The sequence below is a fragment of the Thunnus albacares genome, chromosome 15 (assembly GCF_914725855.1).
Source record: "Thunnus albacares chromosome 15, fThuAlb1.1, whole genome shotgun sequence".
Classification (NCBI taxonomy): Eukaryota; Metazoa; Chordata; class Actinopteri; order Scombriformes; family Scombridae; genus Thunnus; species Thunnus albacares.
This window is the reverse complement of record NC_058120.1, coordinates 19,285,060-19,302,312: the sequence shown is the minus strand read 5'-3', so window position 1 is coordinate 19,302,312 and position 17,253 is coordinate 19,285,060.

The following is a 17,253-nucleotide window of genomic DNA, read 5'->3' as shown; positions in this document are numbered from 1 at the left end:
GGGTGCAGGTTGTGCAACACAGCTAAATTGACACCTTTCTCAAATTTTGGCTCTCAGGTCCTCTCATTTTGTGGTGGGAAGGTGGTTTGTAAGTGGTCAACAGTGCAAAGTTATTCAAAGCTCACCAAAATTTTAAAAACGTTTTAAAAGTGAAAAAAGCACCATGTAAAGTTCAGCCGCCTATACAAGCAAAGCCACAAATTGTGTCTGTTCTGTAGAAATGAACTGAAATCTGATCATTTCAGTGGTATAAAGGTTGGTGTTTCTACAATTGGTCCTCACAGAGATAGAAGAACAAGAGCACACACACACACACACACACACACACACACACACACATGCACGCAGGCACACACACACCCACACAGACAGACACAGGCCTGTTTCACAATCAGAGCTGGATAATTCCTCCGTCCCTTCTCCTGCAAAGATAACAATGTCCCGCCACCAGTCCAACACCGTATTTTAGTTGCCTTGGTAACCTCACGGCGACTTTAAGACCCCATTAAAATCAGTCAGGATGGAATAAAAAAAACAGATCTAACAAAATCCCTCTTAACCTTTACCAATCCCTCCTGCCTCACCCCCTCGCTTCTCCCTCCCATCCTCCCATTCTCTGTCTCCCCAGCCTGATATTCAAATCCACCTGTGCCTCTTCACTTTCATAAACCTGCACATTTCTATCTCTATTTCCTCTGTTCTGTCAGACCATTATAACCTCTCCCCTCATTTCTTTGCCTCCCTAATCCCTCTGCTTTCCCCCGTTTTCTCCCTCTCTCCGGTCCTGTTACTCCCACCGCTCACACGCTCTCTAATACAGTCCCTTTCTAACTTGCGGCTATCTCTCTGCTCCCTTTTCATCCCCTCCCTTTCCCCCTTCATCTCTAGCCCTCCATATACTCAGAGATGGAGTGGATGGACCTCCCCCGTCTATCAACCCCAGCTATGACATTTTATCCCTCTCATCCTCTGTATCACCATCCCTCTCTCTCTCTGTACAGCCCCCCTACCCCCCCTTTGGCCACTTCCCTTTGAATGCAGATGTGAGCCATTGCATAAATACCACGCTGTATATTTTCACCGAAGCTCCCCTGATTGAAGTCCAGCCATGACCAGTGCATCGCTTATCCCTTACATCCCTTATCTCATCCTCGCGGCTGCAAATGAACAGTATCCTTCACTTCTGTATCTCACTGTGTGTGTGAATGAATGATGCATTGTGATCTGCAACATCAAAGTTGTGTTGTTTTATTCATACATCTACATTATCTGGCTGCCCTTGGCGTGTGTCAGTAGAGAGTGCAGTTTAGTGTCTGGGAGCGGGCCGACACTGTCCTGCCCCGGCCACTGTCACACTGATGTATGGCTGCAAATTACAGCGATAAAAGCCTGACGCTGCTACTGTTACCAGCCACTCGAATGCACTTAATGCAGAGTGGGAGGGAGGGAGGAAGAGCAGAAGAGTGTGTGTGATGCATCGCACGCTCGCTTGTGTTTGTTATTTTGAGTTACGAACTGTTCAGTTGTCGCCGTCCCTTCGGGAGGCCACTACAAGGTAAATTGGATGTATCTACAACTGTCAAAGTGTAGGTACAGTTTGTGTGTGTGTGTCTGTTGGGATAATAGGACGGCTGCTTGAGTGAACTTTCCCTATCACTTCACGTGTTACTACCGACAATGTCAGTGAACGGCGTTTTGTCAGATGTTACCGCTTTGAGCGATGTGTAATTCTAAGCGCAATGACAGCGAAGACTGAGATGACTTTGAAGAGATGGAGGAGAAGGGAGCGAAGACAGAAGGGGAAGACTGAGTTATGAAGTTATGAGGAGAGAAGGGGAGAGATGACAGGAAGGAAGGAGGACGAGGAGGAAAGGGAGGAGAGGCAGAGAGGGATTCATGTGGGTAAAGATGGAGGGTGTGGAGGGGGAAGCAGTTAAATCAGAAAAAATGAAAGGAAGCAGAAGAAAGACAAAGAAATAAGGAGGTGGCGAAATACAATGAATGAAAACTTTCTGATGTGTTTGAAGGAGGGGGGGGGGGGTTATATCGAGCAGGTGACCAGTCCCTTCAAGGAGGTGATTTCACCCCAGAGGGGCCTCAGCTTGATAGAGCTCAACACAAACACCATTTCAGCAGCTATTATGGTTAAAATAGCCACTTTCTGATGGGAAAACCTTGTAATCATTGCAGGACCCCTGTGATTTGGAAGCTTCCATTGGCCAGGGAATTGCAACAAGTCCTCCAACCTAAAAGACAAAGCAGATCATTTGTTATTGCTTTCGAAAACCACTGGTGAGTGTTTTCTGATCAGGATGACATTGTTAGTCATTGCCTTCTAAAATGATATGACATCACGAAAATGATTCATATTGGTTACGTTTGCAGCAAAAACTACAGTTACTGCATGTTTTTGTAATGTCACGCTACTTCCGCCTTTGCTTCTCACAGACAACAGGCATTATTTGTATGGCCACAAGAGGTCGCTTGTCAGAAAAATAAAACATAAGTAAACATAAGTCAATTGAAACATACATGACTTTTAAATTAATCTTTCAAAATTATGATAAATATGCTTATTGGCTTTCTATCTAAGAACATGTGAATATTGATACTGCTCTTCGGTCTGTGTGCGTCAAATATGCAGCTAAAGCCAGGAATTTATTAGCTTAGCTTAGCTTAGCATAGCATAAAGACTGGAAGCAGGGGCAAACAGCTAGCCATTTTATGTTATTGCTTGATGTCTAGATGTATTTTTATCATGTTTTATATGTTTTGTGTACTGTAGTCTGTGTGCCTAAGTCTCCATGTTTTACCTAGCTGCAAGAAAAAATTCCCCTTGGGGACAATAAAGTTAAAGTCGAAATTGAAGTTGAAGTTGAAGCCTGGTTATCTCCAAAATGCTCACTAATTGACAAATTATATCTAATTTAATCAAGAACACAAATGTAAAGATGGCTATTTATGTTTTTCATGGCAAACAATATCTGACCAGAGTGCAGTGCTACAGTATAGCCAGAGATGCTCTGTATGGAAGTAATAATAATAATATTGAAAATCTTTATTTGTGCAGCACTTTAACATAGTTACAGAGTGCATTCCAGGGAAAAGAAAATAGAAACACAGAGAATAAAAGCAGATGCAAGTAAAACTAGAAATGGAATCATAAAACACAGGAAAAATAAAATACTATTAAAAGTAGATAAAACATAAAATAGTTAAACTGGAGTAATAAAAAAAGATTAAACATTAAACATTCACAAGGAGAAAGAAAGAAAGTAATGGATAAACTGTTGTCCATCAAGAAGTTGTTACAGCATGTAATTAGTTCCACAAAATCATGTTCATTAGTGAGCTTTAGAAGTGCTGTATAGGAGTATTTTTGCAATCAAGTATTATAATCAAGTAACATTAAACTTAAACTAAATCCTGGTCTGAGTCCCAGGGAGATCCAGGGAGAGCAGCAGGTGAGCGAACTGTCAATCACAGCTGTCAATCAACGCCCACACGGCAGACATCAAAGCTACTATATGTTTTCAAATCTTATTAACTGAGCAATAACTTTCAAATGACCATAAACACAGTTATAAGAGGGCCCGAATTTAGCTGATGACTCTTTTTGAATGGGAGTCAGTTTGAGTCAGATATTTTTTGGAGCCAGCATGTAGCGGCCGTCGGTGGCATTATACTTTAAGGTACTGCCGCACTGACTTTAGCCTCAAGCCATGGCAGTTGCCTCTTGGTATTGATCTTCTCATCTGACACACAAAGAAGCAAATAAGCATATTTGAACTACTGAACTATTCTTTTACAGTTTTGACCACACTATCAACGCTGTCATTTTTCAAGGGACAGATTGTCACTAGATGCAGACACTTTCCAAGAAGACTGCCTGTACTTGTTCTTGAAGGATACACAAGACTCTGAAGAGCATGTGTGTGTGTGTGATAATTTGTAAACCTGAGCACAGTGTGTGTGTACACATGCAAAAAAAATTGTGGATGCTTGCTTGAGTGTCTTTGGATGTATCTGTGTGCTTGTGCTTGTATATGTCTGCGCATGCATTTGTGTTTATACTGACTGTCTTACCACAGACTCGACCATTCAGATGATTTTTCCTGGCAGTCTGTAGGGATCTCATTTCGGTTTCCAAATTGTTTAATTTTGCTGATATTACAGCCAGATCCCCAAGACAACAACCCAAGAGAAAATAATCCTCAGACCAAACCAGGATCTTTCTCCATAAACACAACTTGAAAACAAACATTGGAGTCCATTTTCCTGGTAAACAACTAACAGTTATGTCCACACATTTACTGCACAGACCACTTAATGACTTCTTCCACAGCTAACTTGATATTGAACCTAATGGTGTAGTAGCTAATTGGCTTACTGTATGTAGTGGTGTTTCATCTGTGGAATGTTAAAGACTGTGTGTGTGTATGTGTGGCTTTGGCTCTACAGCAGTGGAGTCATTGCTTCTTAATGGTCCCTTTTCTTTTTTTTTTACTCGTTGGATCTACGATGGGTCTGTGTGGCAGACAGGTGCAGAATACCAATGAGCGGAGCAGTTTCCATAGGAATGGAGTTATCAGTCCACCACGCTGCAAGCTCACAAATCAACCTCTATCTCTATGCAATTTCAGTTTAATGAGCTCAATTGGAATGAAAGTTCAGAAACAATATTGCCAAAGCAATTAGGTACAAATGGTTAGTGTATTGGTGAGATAATAATGAGACACAATAACAGGGTAGGCTTGTGTTTGGATTTCGTGTGTGTGTGCGTGTGTGTGTGGGTGTATCGGGAACATTTTCCAGGTTTAAGTTGCAGCATGTTTAAGACTATGAGGTTATTCTTTGAAATTAAATAACGTGATTAAATAAAGAACTCACTTAAAAAAAATACTAGGCAAGTTCATTTGTACAAAGAAATACATTAGAATAACATTTAAGTATAATTGACAATAAAATAAGACAAACATTGGGCAAGAACAACAGTTGCAGTGCAGTAATAAGTTGACATTTAATAGATGACAAAAAAGCGCAGTAAATAAAATTCATCAGTTGAAGGCACAGAAAAACGAGAGCTTTAGATATGAAATTGGCTACGTCAGATATGACTTTAACTGGCAAGAATTCTTATAATTTTATAATAGCATCATGTGCATTCTGGTACAATTTTCATGTTAATTGATATTTGTGTTTTTGTTTTGCATTAATTGAACTATTGATTGTTCTAACTTGAATGACGATTGAATGATTCCCACAATAAATATGTATTTTACATTTACTTATGTGTAAATAGTAAATATACTTCACATCAACACTTTCACACTTTTGTCTGAAACTCTTTAACTTATCGAACTTAAAGGTACCCTGCAGAGTTCTTGACCACTAGTGATACTGTGGAGCAGTGTTTTTACAAGTGGATTCCCATTTTGTTCGTACCGTGCATACTGTGCATGCACATGCAAACAAGCAATACACATTCATGCAGATGGTTTCACACAATTCTGCTGATAGACAGTGGTGATAACATGCAAAGAAATGTAGTAATGTCAGAAAAATAGCAGTGAAGTTTCAAGTGTTTTATGCAGAACGAATGCCTTCAACACATTTGTCAAGCCTCATGATTACACACACACACATACACACTGCATTTTGGTTAGAAACACTGAATGTTAAACATTACTTCGTTTACAAGAAAACTCCACAGAGAAGCTTTAATATTTACGTAAACTTACAGTACCAGTTAAAAGTTTTGGACACACCTTTCCATTCACTTGAATAAGAAAGTGTGTCCAAACTGCTGACTATGGAGCAGTGCAACAAGTTATGAACACAGCATTAATACATTATCACCTATGTTTACAAAAAGTTGCCTGTCTTCACACGGAGCTACATCAGCATTAATCTGGAGTTGTGTTTCTGTCAACCTGATAAATGCAAGTTCAATATTCTCTTCGTTTGGATCTGTTTTGAGATTGATTCAAAACAGTAAAGTTTTGGGCCATAAAACAAAAACAGATCTGAAAGACATAAAAATGCTTCTTAAAAAGCTGAAGGGAACTGCAGCCTAGTGATTCTCTGTTATGAGTGCAGCTTTAATACTGTATTTACATACTCAAGGGGGACCTATTATGCTAATTTCCAGCTCTATATTTTTATTCTGGGACTCCACTAGAGTAGCTTTGCATGATTCACAGTTAAAAAAAAACTCCATACTTATCTTACGCTGGCCCTTTATGCAGCCCCTCAGTTCAGCCTCTGTCTGTTAACAGGCAGTTTTAGCTCCTGTCTCTTTAAGGCCCTCCTCCCAATGAGCCCACTCTGTTCTGATTGGCCCAGCTTTCTGGAAGCCTGCCAATGGGCAGCCGTATTTGAGTAGTGTTAAGTTACAGCTTACTGTTTCATATTAAAAGCTTTTAAATGACTAAATAAAGGGAGACTTTTATCGTGAAGAATTTACAGGAAATTACATGTGTTCCTCACCAAATTAGCAGAGCTTCATTAGTTGAACTAAAAACTGGTTGACACAACAACATATGGACATATTTGGAGCTCTTTGTTCAGCGGATCAGTTAGAAATAATGCAAGGAGGAATAGTACAAGCAGGAACAGCCACAGTGATGATGATGATGAAGAGCTGCAGATGCCCAGCACATCTCCAACAGTTGAACAACTTATTTTACTTTTCCCTGCTGTGTAACGAAAAAACACTCAGAGCATGCCAGCTCGACCCAAGTCATGACTCAGTGTGACAACCCTCAAAACCATGTAAAAATTCTATAATGTTAGCGTAGTGGAGCAGTGAACTCTCACATTGTGCGTGGAGCTGATGACCGTATAAAGAAATCCATCACAAGCTGATGTCGGCTTGGGCTGAGAGTAGAAAAAACTGTTGGAAACCGAGCATTCAGAGTAGACTGAAGCCGTTGCTTTTTGCTCACAGAGATAACGTCTACATACATTTACCTCATTATTTGACACTTTGTCCATGTTTAATATGAACATCCGATATTGTAACATCATATATATGACTGCAAATAAGGAAAAGCATAAAATTTCCCCTTAAACTTCTTTTACCTTATATTGAAATTCTGTTTCTCTATATTGTAATTTACTTCTGTCTACTAGGTACATACTGCATCTACTGTATTTCATGTCTGGATGTCTGGAGGAGGTGCTGAAAGTGCTTTTCTTTCTTGTTAAAGATTGTTCATTGAGACAAATATGTACTTTTGGGCTACATAAATAAACCTTACTTGACTTGAGAAATATGTGACAAGATCTGAAAGAAAGACCTGAACAAACGGGCTGATGATGATGACAATAACTTCAAATTTCATGTGATTTCCTCTCTCTCTCGATCTTGTTCTGTTCAACACCTGCGCTGCACTGAAACCCCAGTACAGATATATGCTCACACAAACAAACGCGCACTTAAAAGCTATATACCATTCATGTGGGGTGTACAGCTACTCTCAAAGCACATTATAGTTTAGTTGGTCAGGTGTGAGACAGCTCAAGTAGAGATTTGCGGTGCCATCTGGGAGCAAACGAAACCCCCAACATGGAGACTTTATTAAAGACGTGACAGGTGACAGAGGTCCAGAAGAGATGGGCTTCATGGACTGGGACATGCACATATAATATAAGCGCACACACAGGCATACAATTCTCCATCTTCCTGTCTCTCTATTGCTCCTTCCCTTCACACTCATTGATTGCTTTCATCTCATAATAACCTCTCGGTCCCACCACTTCCATCCTCTGACTGCCATTGTCTCTCTCTTCTCCCGCCGATTCTCCCCTGAATTTCCTTTTCTCTCTTCTATCGTTCACATCTCCCCCAGCCGGCTCTGTCTATTTTTCATTCTTTTGCTGTGCATTTGCTCTTTCACCACCTTCCTCTCCACTTCTATCTTGCCATTCTCCTCATCATTCTCATCCCCTTATAGCTCTACCTTTAAACCTTCTAACCTCTTCCGCTCCCTCCCTTTCCTCTCTTTTCCCTGGCCTTTTCTACTATTCTCGCTTGGTTTCCATCTCTTTCTCTCTGCCTCCCCCTCTGTTCTGTGTTTCTGTAAAGGTCAGGTTAGCTCCATGAATAAGCTGTAGATTTATGGTGCTGCCATCTCCCAGGAATCACTGTGACCAGGGCCAAACAAAAACAACACCGCAATAGATCGCCAGAGCCCCATTCAGCAAATGCAGGGGTTATTAATGAGGCTACGGACCGGTGCACTAGAGGTTGAGGGAGTGGTTAAAGCCGTGGGTAGGCACCACACACCTTTGCACATAGACCTTTATGAACAAACACATACATACAGCAGTGATTCCAAAGGAGGGAAAAAAAAGCCAAATAGGATTATGAATGCTACTTAAAGATAATGGATAAACAGTTTAAATAACTTGCTAAATGTAATCGATAAGTTGAAATAGTTAGCTAATGTTCAATTATGAAATAAACATAAACATAAATAAATATCTAAAAATAATTGATAAATGGTTGAAACAGTTAGCTAAAAGTAATGAACAAAAAGTTTAGATAGGTAAATGTGATCGATAAGTTGAAACAGTTAGCTAAAGTAATTCAAAAAATGAAATAGTGAAATTAAAAGCAGCTAATTGACATATGGCTACTGTAAAAGTATGAATAAACATTAGCTAAATGTAACTGATAAATGGTTGAAACAGTTAGCTAAAAGAATAAACATCTGAAACAGTTGGCTAGAAACATAAATAAACATTATCTAATAGTAAATATTGATAAATATTTGAAACGGTTGGCTAAAAGTATGAATAAATGTTAGCTAAAATTAATTGACAAATGATTGAAACAGTTGGCCAAAGAAACAGTTGGCTAAAAGTATAAATAAACATTGGCTAAAAGTAATTGAAAAATGATTGAAATGTTAGCTAAAGGTATGAATAAAAGTAAGCTAACTAAGTGATAAATAGTTAAGGTTAGCTAAAAGTGATGAATAAACAATTGAAATATCTAAAAGTACTCTATAAGTAAGTAATATTTGAGTCAATAACTATATTAATGTTCATGTTTTTGATTTATTGTTTTTTTGGTGTCTTAAGGTTTTTGCTTTGTAAAATCTTGGAAGTAACTCACTCAATATTGTCCCAATTACCAAATTAGGACACAAACATACCCATAAATTAATGTATAAAAGGGTCAGGCCACATACTGCCTCTTCATTTCAAACTCGATTGTTTTTTTAATTTTCTGAACAACGTAACTAATAAAGGCTTTTTATCAAAACTTCACATATTCCGACATGAGTGCCTGAAGTTTGCTCTGTTGCATGTTTGTATGAAAGAAATGTTGTATTATCCACTTTTAATTGTGTTAAAAACATCCAGTTTGAGTCAAGTACATATTTGGCAATGAAGGGGCGCTTGAGCTCATCTGATTGGACTTTGTAGGTGAGACAATAAAGGTTAACTGGTATAAAGTATGATTAAAGCCTGCATGTTCTGCTTTTTATGCCTGCAAACACACATGTATTTACAGAAACATCCTGATAAATGGCAGTCATGAATATCAAGGATAACAAGGACACAAGTTCAAGCATCAACAATACTGAACATTAAAGGCAAATATAAACTTAAAACACAATTTACATAAGTTAGCCTCATCATTCTGTGCAGTTCAATCATGCTTTGCAGATATGAATATCTTTTTCCCAAAGCCAGACACTGTGACAGGCTGATTTCCTGGGGATGTGGTCAAATGTTCTGCTCACTATATGCACAAAGGGATAAAGCTCTTTTTTGTGTGCATAAAAGCTTTTTTTTCCCTTATAACAAAATAGATTAAAGTTTTAGGGCTGTTTTCAAGCTTTGGGAAAGAATTGTTCGTGTTCTCTTTGAACTGTTCTATTATAGGAGAAAAATACATGTGATTTTGTTTGACATTTTCCTCCAGGATTTCACATTAATACACCAGTCTCCTATGAGTACAAGCTCAGTTATATGTTTTTAAGGTCTATTTTTCAAGGAATGGTTGAGAACTTTAGAACATACCGCATATACGTATAAGACGGTATAGAAAAAAAAATATTTTTCTTCCTGAAAAATCCTCAGAAGCTTTCACCGATTTTTCCAGCTTCTTATGTAGCAGACACTCAGGCACTCAGACAGATAAAATTACCCGTCTACACCTCTAGCCAGCCTCATTACTCCCTTCTTCCTCACAATTTCTTCGCCCTGCTCCTGCACCCACCGCCACCCCCGCACCTCCCTCGGCGGATATTTTCACTCCTGCAAGTGTTGGGTCACAACGGGGTCAACCTCCAGTCAACAGTCTGGATTAAAATTTCACAAGAGCCCTGATGCATATTTCATTGTTCTATGCCCTCTATCCATCACGCTATATCCTTCTGGCTGCCTGTCTCTCCCTGCCTCTCTTCTCTGGCAGTGATCTGTTCTCCATATTGTCCATCTCAAGAGTCCAGACCTCACAGCAGCTAATTGCACTTATAACGCAGTAATGAGTGACATGCGGATAGGAGCTAAGAAGTGACCCTGCTGTCACAGTGAAAAATAGAATAAATCCAGCCACAAGATTGCCTGGTGTAAAATTTCAGAAAATAAAAAATACTTGTTGCAAAGAGGATTCTGCATATATCTCTCATCTTTGGTGTGTGGGAGGGAGACTTAAAAACTGAAAAGGTTACCTGAGCACAGAATAGAGAGCAAACAACCTCAAAAACAGTCACACAGCTCAGATAAAAATAGTTCTCCTTGAAGCTTTATTACAGATGTACTATTACGGCTGAAACTAATGATTATTTTCTCTCAATCAATTGTTTTGTCTATGAAATAGAGAAAGATATCCATTATAATTTCTTAATGCCCAAAGTAATGTCTTCAAATGTCTTGTTTTGTCCGATCAACGGTCCAAAATGCAAAGATATTCAGTTTACTATCATCTATGACACCGAAAAGCTTCAAATCCTTACATTTGAGAAGCTGCAGCCACTAAACATTTGCCATTTTTGTTTTAAATAATTCCTTAAATGATCATCCAATTATTAAAATAGTTCAGATGAATTTTCTGTCAATGGACTAATCAATTAATTGACTAATTGATGCAGCTCTATGTAAAATAAGAGGGATTAAAATCATTTTGGGTGCAGGTCACCTAAATATACAAAGGCACAGGTGCAATCAATGAGCCATCCTTTCGATCAAGTAGAAAGAGAAAAATACATAAGATGTGTAATATATAACATAGTATATAACAAGTCATTTACCTTGTTTTTAATTACTTTTGCTGATGAGTAATTGATGTTATGACTTTTTTCAGTGAGAAATAAATGATGAGCAACTGATTACATTTTTCAAGTAACTTGTACAACCATGATTTGTATTACAAATTAGTAATTTATACCCTCTAATTGATAAATCTTGTGCCAAATTTTCAAAATACTGCATGTGGATGCTTTGCTGATTGCTGATTTAGAGTACCAGAGCATTTTTTTTATTCCAATTGGCTGTCACAGTAAAAAAAAAAGTAATACAGCTACCAGTTTGCCTGTTCTCAATTTCAAGAACTAAAATAAAGAAAAGAGGAGAGAGAAGCTGTGAGAGAAGAACATCTTTTGTCATTACGGCAGAGTGGTGCTGGAGCTAGTGTCTGTCTGCACTTCTTCCCAAAGGTGCCCATGGTGAAGAGAGAATAATGTCACGCTGGTCAAGTACAAGATTTTACTTTGTTTTCTCATTCCTGAAGTGAGCTCTTATCTTTAGCTTTCATTTCCAAAGGATTAGATTTCCCATGGATTTAATTACGATCCCCTAAACCCCGGTATCCTCTCTTCTAACTCAGTGGGGGAATTCCACTTCAGCGGTCTTGTCTTTCTAAACCGCAGCATCCCGTCTACCTGAGCTGCACTACTGTCTACTGCTTTCTAGCCTCTGTGCTGCTGAACTCTGGCTGACCTGACAGTAGACTGGTTTAACCCAGCGGTAACCCCACATCCACTTGTCTCATCACCCCCACCAGCTCAGGAGGAACCCAACCGCACACACACACACACACACGCACACACACACACAGACACTCACTCACACTCACACAAAGCACACACGGCTCATACAGTCGAGCAACGGCACGGTTGACTGGCAAAGTGAATTGCCTCACACTAAATAAAGTTCTCATCCATTTTTAATCAGGGACGGAAGCAGTGGAGAAAAGGAGGTAGGATATATGCACGCTTCAAAATACAGTACGCACACAAACAAACACACATGAAAGAGTCTGTATGCAAGCGACGGCCTCAAAGCAGTGTGAAGCTACTATACTGTGGATGGCTTCAGTCAACAGCACACAGTCAATGCAGGGGGGCTTGTGGGAAATGCAGCATATGGCTTTTTAGAAATTGTGCTGCTTATGAATTGAAATCAGTCTACAGATGTTTGTGTCTGGGTGTTTGTTTGATCGTGTCCAAATCCTCCCATGGAGTGTATTTACTGGACATGTGATAGGGTTTCTTTCCTGATGAGCGAGTTATTATAGTGTTGTCAGGGTGATAAGGAACTCGTGCGTTCACAGATTCAATTCTCACCTCCTTGACAAACACATCCAACTACATGTCAAAACATCCAAACGCTTCAAACATCTGCCAATCACAGCTCTGGAGGTCATCCGTCGGACACCCATCGCACACTGATCATTTTCTGCACATCCTGAAAGGTTGAAATCTGAAAAAATAATCATTCAATCCATCAATCAGTCGTAGTTATCTAGCAAGCATGTTCCATTCAACAGCCAGTCCCCATTTTCCTTTGTAGGAAAACTTATCTTTTCAAGCTGTACCTCATGTAATCTTCTGCACACTGAATCATTTCAGCTCCCCTGCATCTCTTTTCTCTATTCACTCTAACATGACATCAAAAACAGAAAAAAAAAACCCTATCTGTCTCTATGAAGGATGTTGTCAAGGCACTACAGCTCAACTTGTCACTGCTTTTAAAAAGAATAAGGTTATCTGTGAACTGAAGCTTTTTCCACCCGATAAAAACAACAGCCTAAAATTTAAATGGGAAAATAAAAATCCACTACAAATAATATAAAAGCATTAATTAATAATTACAGTTACGCGTTTCCTTATTTTCAGTCATATATATATAATGTTTCAATTTTGCATGTTCACAATAAACATGACGAAAGTGTCAAATAATGAAGTAAACGTATGTAGAAGTAATCCTGGTGAGTTAAAAGCACTGGCTGCTCTGAACGCTCAGTTTCCAACAGTTTTTTCTACTTTCAGCCTGAGCTGACGTTGGCTCACGAAAGATTTCTTTATATGCTCACACACAGCGCAAGTTCACTGCTCCGATCCGCTAATATTATGATATTTTTCCATTGTTTTGGGGGTAGTCATGCTGAGCCATGACTGGAGTCGAGCTGGCACGCTGGGAGTGTTTTTCCATTGCACAGCAGGGCAAAGTAAAATAAGTTGTTTACCTGTTGGAGGTGTGCTGGTTGTCTGCAGCTCTTCATCAAACATCATCATCACTGTGGCTGTTTCTGCTTGTACTATTCCTCCCATCATTATTTCTAACTGATCCGCTGAGCAAAGACCTCCAAATATCTCCATATGTTGTCGTGTCGACCGGTTTTTAGCATCGCTATTGAAGCTAATTCGGTGAGGAACACGTTTCATTTCCTGCCAATTCTTCATGATAAAAGTCTCCTGTTATTAAGTCATTTAAAAGATTTTAATACGAAGCAGTACAGCAGGAAATGTTGGATTTTCATCAGCAGTAACTTAACACAACTCTGATACTGCTGCCCCTCGGCAGGCCTCTGCCAAGCTGGACACGGGGACTTTAGTACATACCGTGACGTGTTCACCGCCATCATCAAGTCTGTGAGGGTACAAGGCGGTTAGGGGATAAAAATGGGCTCTGAGATGGGACTTAAGACCTCCAATGTTTCCATGGAGATAAATTGAAATTCATGACCCTGTAACTCATTTCAAAGTGTTTTTCTGAACAGCTCATAACAGTTCTGATATGTGCAGGTCTGCTGCTTTACTCTCAACAAATCTGGTCAGAATGCTCAGTGAGATTTTCCCTTTACATGAACTGCTAAACACTGCTAATATTATATTCACATTAAATCCTCAACAGAGGACTTTCACATTGTAGACGGACAAAAACCAACCTTTGCCCGTCTAGTTGAGCAGATTATAATAAACAAATCCAAGTTATTAAGCCTATAGGCCTATTATTGTGTGCACATTATTCCTCACTACATCAATTAATCTATACAACAAAAGGCAAAAAAAGCAAATGTCATCAAAAGTAAATATTTTACATAACCTATTATTATTAATATTATTATAATAATTATTCTTTTATTATTGATAATAATAATTAGTATTATTATTTTCTTTTACATTGTCACTTTAGAGTTTATTGCTGCAGGATTATGGTTAATTTTCTGAGAAAGTCTGGTAAAGTCTGCACCCTAGAAAGTCTGCTTAAGGCCCCTTGTGAACTTGATGAATGGTGGGTTTGGCCAGCCTCAGCACTCGCAGACTTCCTGGGAACGCGCCCACAAAGTCTGCAAGTCTGCAAGTGCAGTGAAGTCTGGACATTTGGATTCAGAGAGAAGCTGAACTGAGGCGCTGCATAAAGGGCCAGATAAATAAAGAGTTTTTTGAACTGTGATTCATGCAAAGCTACTCTGGTGGAGTCCCAGAATAAAAATATAGAGCTCGAAATGAGCATAGTAGGTCCACTCTAATATTAGACATGGCAGAAAATCTGAATGAGAGACTCAATAGTTAAGAGGGGTATTTGCTTCCTCTTTGTCAGAGACCCAACAGAAGAGAAGAAGGACAAATGATTGCTGCGTTGTAATGGGACACATATAATATGCTGTGAAAGCACTGTAGTAAGTAATAGTGTGTGTATGTGTGTCTGAGCTGACAAGGTCTGAAAATGTGTGTGTGTGAGGAAGTTTTTCATGTGTAAAAATGTGAACTGTGCCAGCTCGTGTTTGTGTCTGAGATACTGTATGCATTTACTGTGCATGGATGCATGTGTGTGTATATTTGTTGTTGAAAGTAGTACTAAAAGCATTACACGGATGATTGCTCTGCTGACTCCCAGCAGGGCTTTTAGACAACTTAATGTCCATCGTTTTGTCTTGTAACAAACACACTCTAACACCTTCCTTGGGTCACTGTGAGGTTGTTGGTTTGTGTATCTGTAAGTCTAGGCAGGCACATGCTTGAATTAGTGTCTTTATGAATGACAGGTTGCCCTTTACTGCAACATAAACTCCTTGTGCAGAGTGGTCAATCAAGATCAAGTCAAAAAGTGGGCAGACAAGCAGTTACACACTGCGTCACTCTTGTTTTTTAAACTCAGCAGAATAAAATTAACTATTTTCCAAAATAGTCTAAGAAAAAGAGTCCTGCTGTGATCAGTAGATTAGTAAAAACATCAAGGGGTTCATTTCATCAGCATGGCTTTGTAAGCCTCAAGGGCAAAACTTAAGTGACACCTGCGCTACCAGAAGAACTGTCTGCATAAAATTAGAACAAATGAATTGCGTTTTCAAAGGATACAAATAATGTGTTTGCTTGCCAACCTAATATTTCCCAAATATTAAAGCATTAACAATAACAACATAAAACCAGGATCAAGTTTTTGTGACCAAATTTGTATTTCCTGTTCTTCTTTCTGCCGTCCCTGAAGACCTCTTTCTGCCATCAATTTCAGACCCATAATAAATAAATAAACAAATAAATAAACTTCTTTGCTAAACCAGATTAACATAATCATAATATTAACAACAGCAAGAAACAAGCAAGCAAGCAAACAAAAATGGTAGAAGTAATTTAGCAAAACAATATCCCAACTCAAGGGTCACATACCAGCTTTTTCCAGAGCTTTCAACTGTATCACATGGTCCTCATCAGGGGATGGAGTTTGCTGAGTTGTAATGGAGATGCATCTGTTTATATATGAGCCTAGTAGGTGTGGATTTCATCAATAGTACTTCTCCTTCAAGTTGGCTCAAAAGTTAAAGCTTCTGTAATCAATATTTTATATTAACAATGGATCAAATAATATCAAATTTAATTTAAAGTGTAATACGAAAGGGATTGTTCATACTGACAAACCCACAGAGAATTATCACCCAACACTGCTACAGAGTGATTAAGTTTCTTTTAACTTGTTGTTTGCAGCCTGTTATTTTACTGTTGCAGTTCACTTTTCTCACTCTCATTTGTGTTGTTTTCAAACAGTGAAAAAGCTGTAAAATTCCTGTAGGGCTGCATTCAGTCTGACATTAGCCCTTCGTAAAAAAAGGCAACCCTCCCATTAATTTAATGGGGGCAGTCCACCAGCACAGGGGGGTGCCAATGTAGAGAATCAGAATCAGAAACAGGTTTATTGCCAAGTCTACATATACAAAGAATTTGCTTTGGTGTTGTGGTGTTTAACACATTGGCCACTTTAGAGTCCTTAGAGTGCTCAAGCACACCTCATTTTCATCTGAGCACCCCTAAATAATAATAATAATTATTATTTTCTGAAATAAGCCAGGGGCTCTATGGCGAGTGCAAACAAAAGAGGGGATATTGGGCAGCCCTGACGAGTGCCATACCCAACCGCAAATGTAGGTCAACTAGCAGACTGAAAAATTTTGAAAAACTCAGGAGTCAGGCCATCGGGCCTCAGGGCCTTGCTATTTTAAAGTCATTAAAAACCACTATGACGTCCTCTAATGAAAAGGTCTTTTTAACAGGTCTTTCTGGATCTGAGAAGCTCTAGGTAGATTAATGGCTGACAAAAATGATGCATCAGGGCCTCAGACTGAGGGCGTTTTCACACCTATAGTTTGTTTGCTTTGGTCCGAATCAGTGGATGAATTGCTATTTTGTTGCATTTTCCCTTTGGTTTGGTTTTATTTCACACAGCAAAATTTCAAGTGAACCAAAATATATCAACAAAAGCCATGAGGGAGCGGTCACTCTGTTGATTGGACAGAAATCTCGTGGGGTTGGTGGGCTGAGAAAGGAGAGTTTGTTTTTCAGAAATGGCAAAGGATTTGATTTCCCTTCTTGCCTTTGTAAAACAGAAAATAAAACTAATGTATGAACCGCAGCACTCAGGAATACGAAGGTGTACTTGTCCTACACAGGAGGGTGCATTAGACTAGTAAAATGGTCTTTGAACATATTTTCTATCAGCAAGAAAGTATCCTACTGT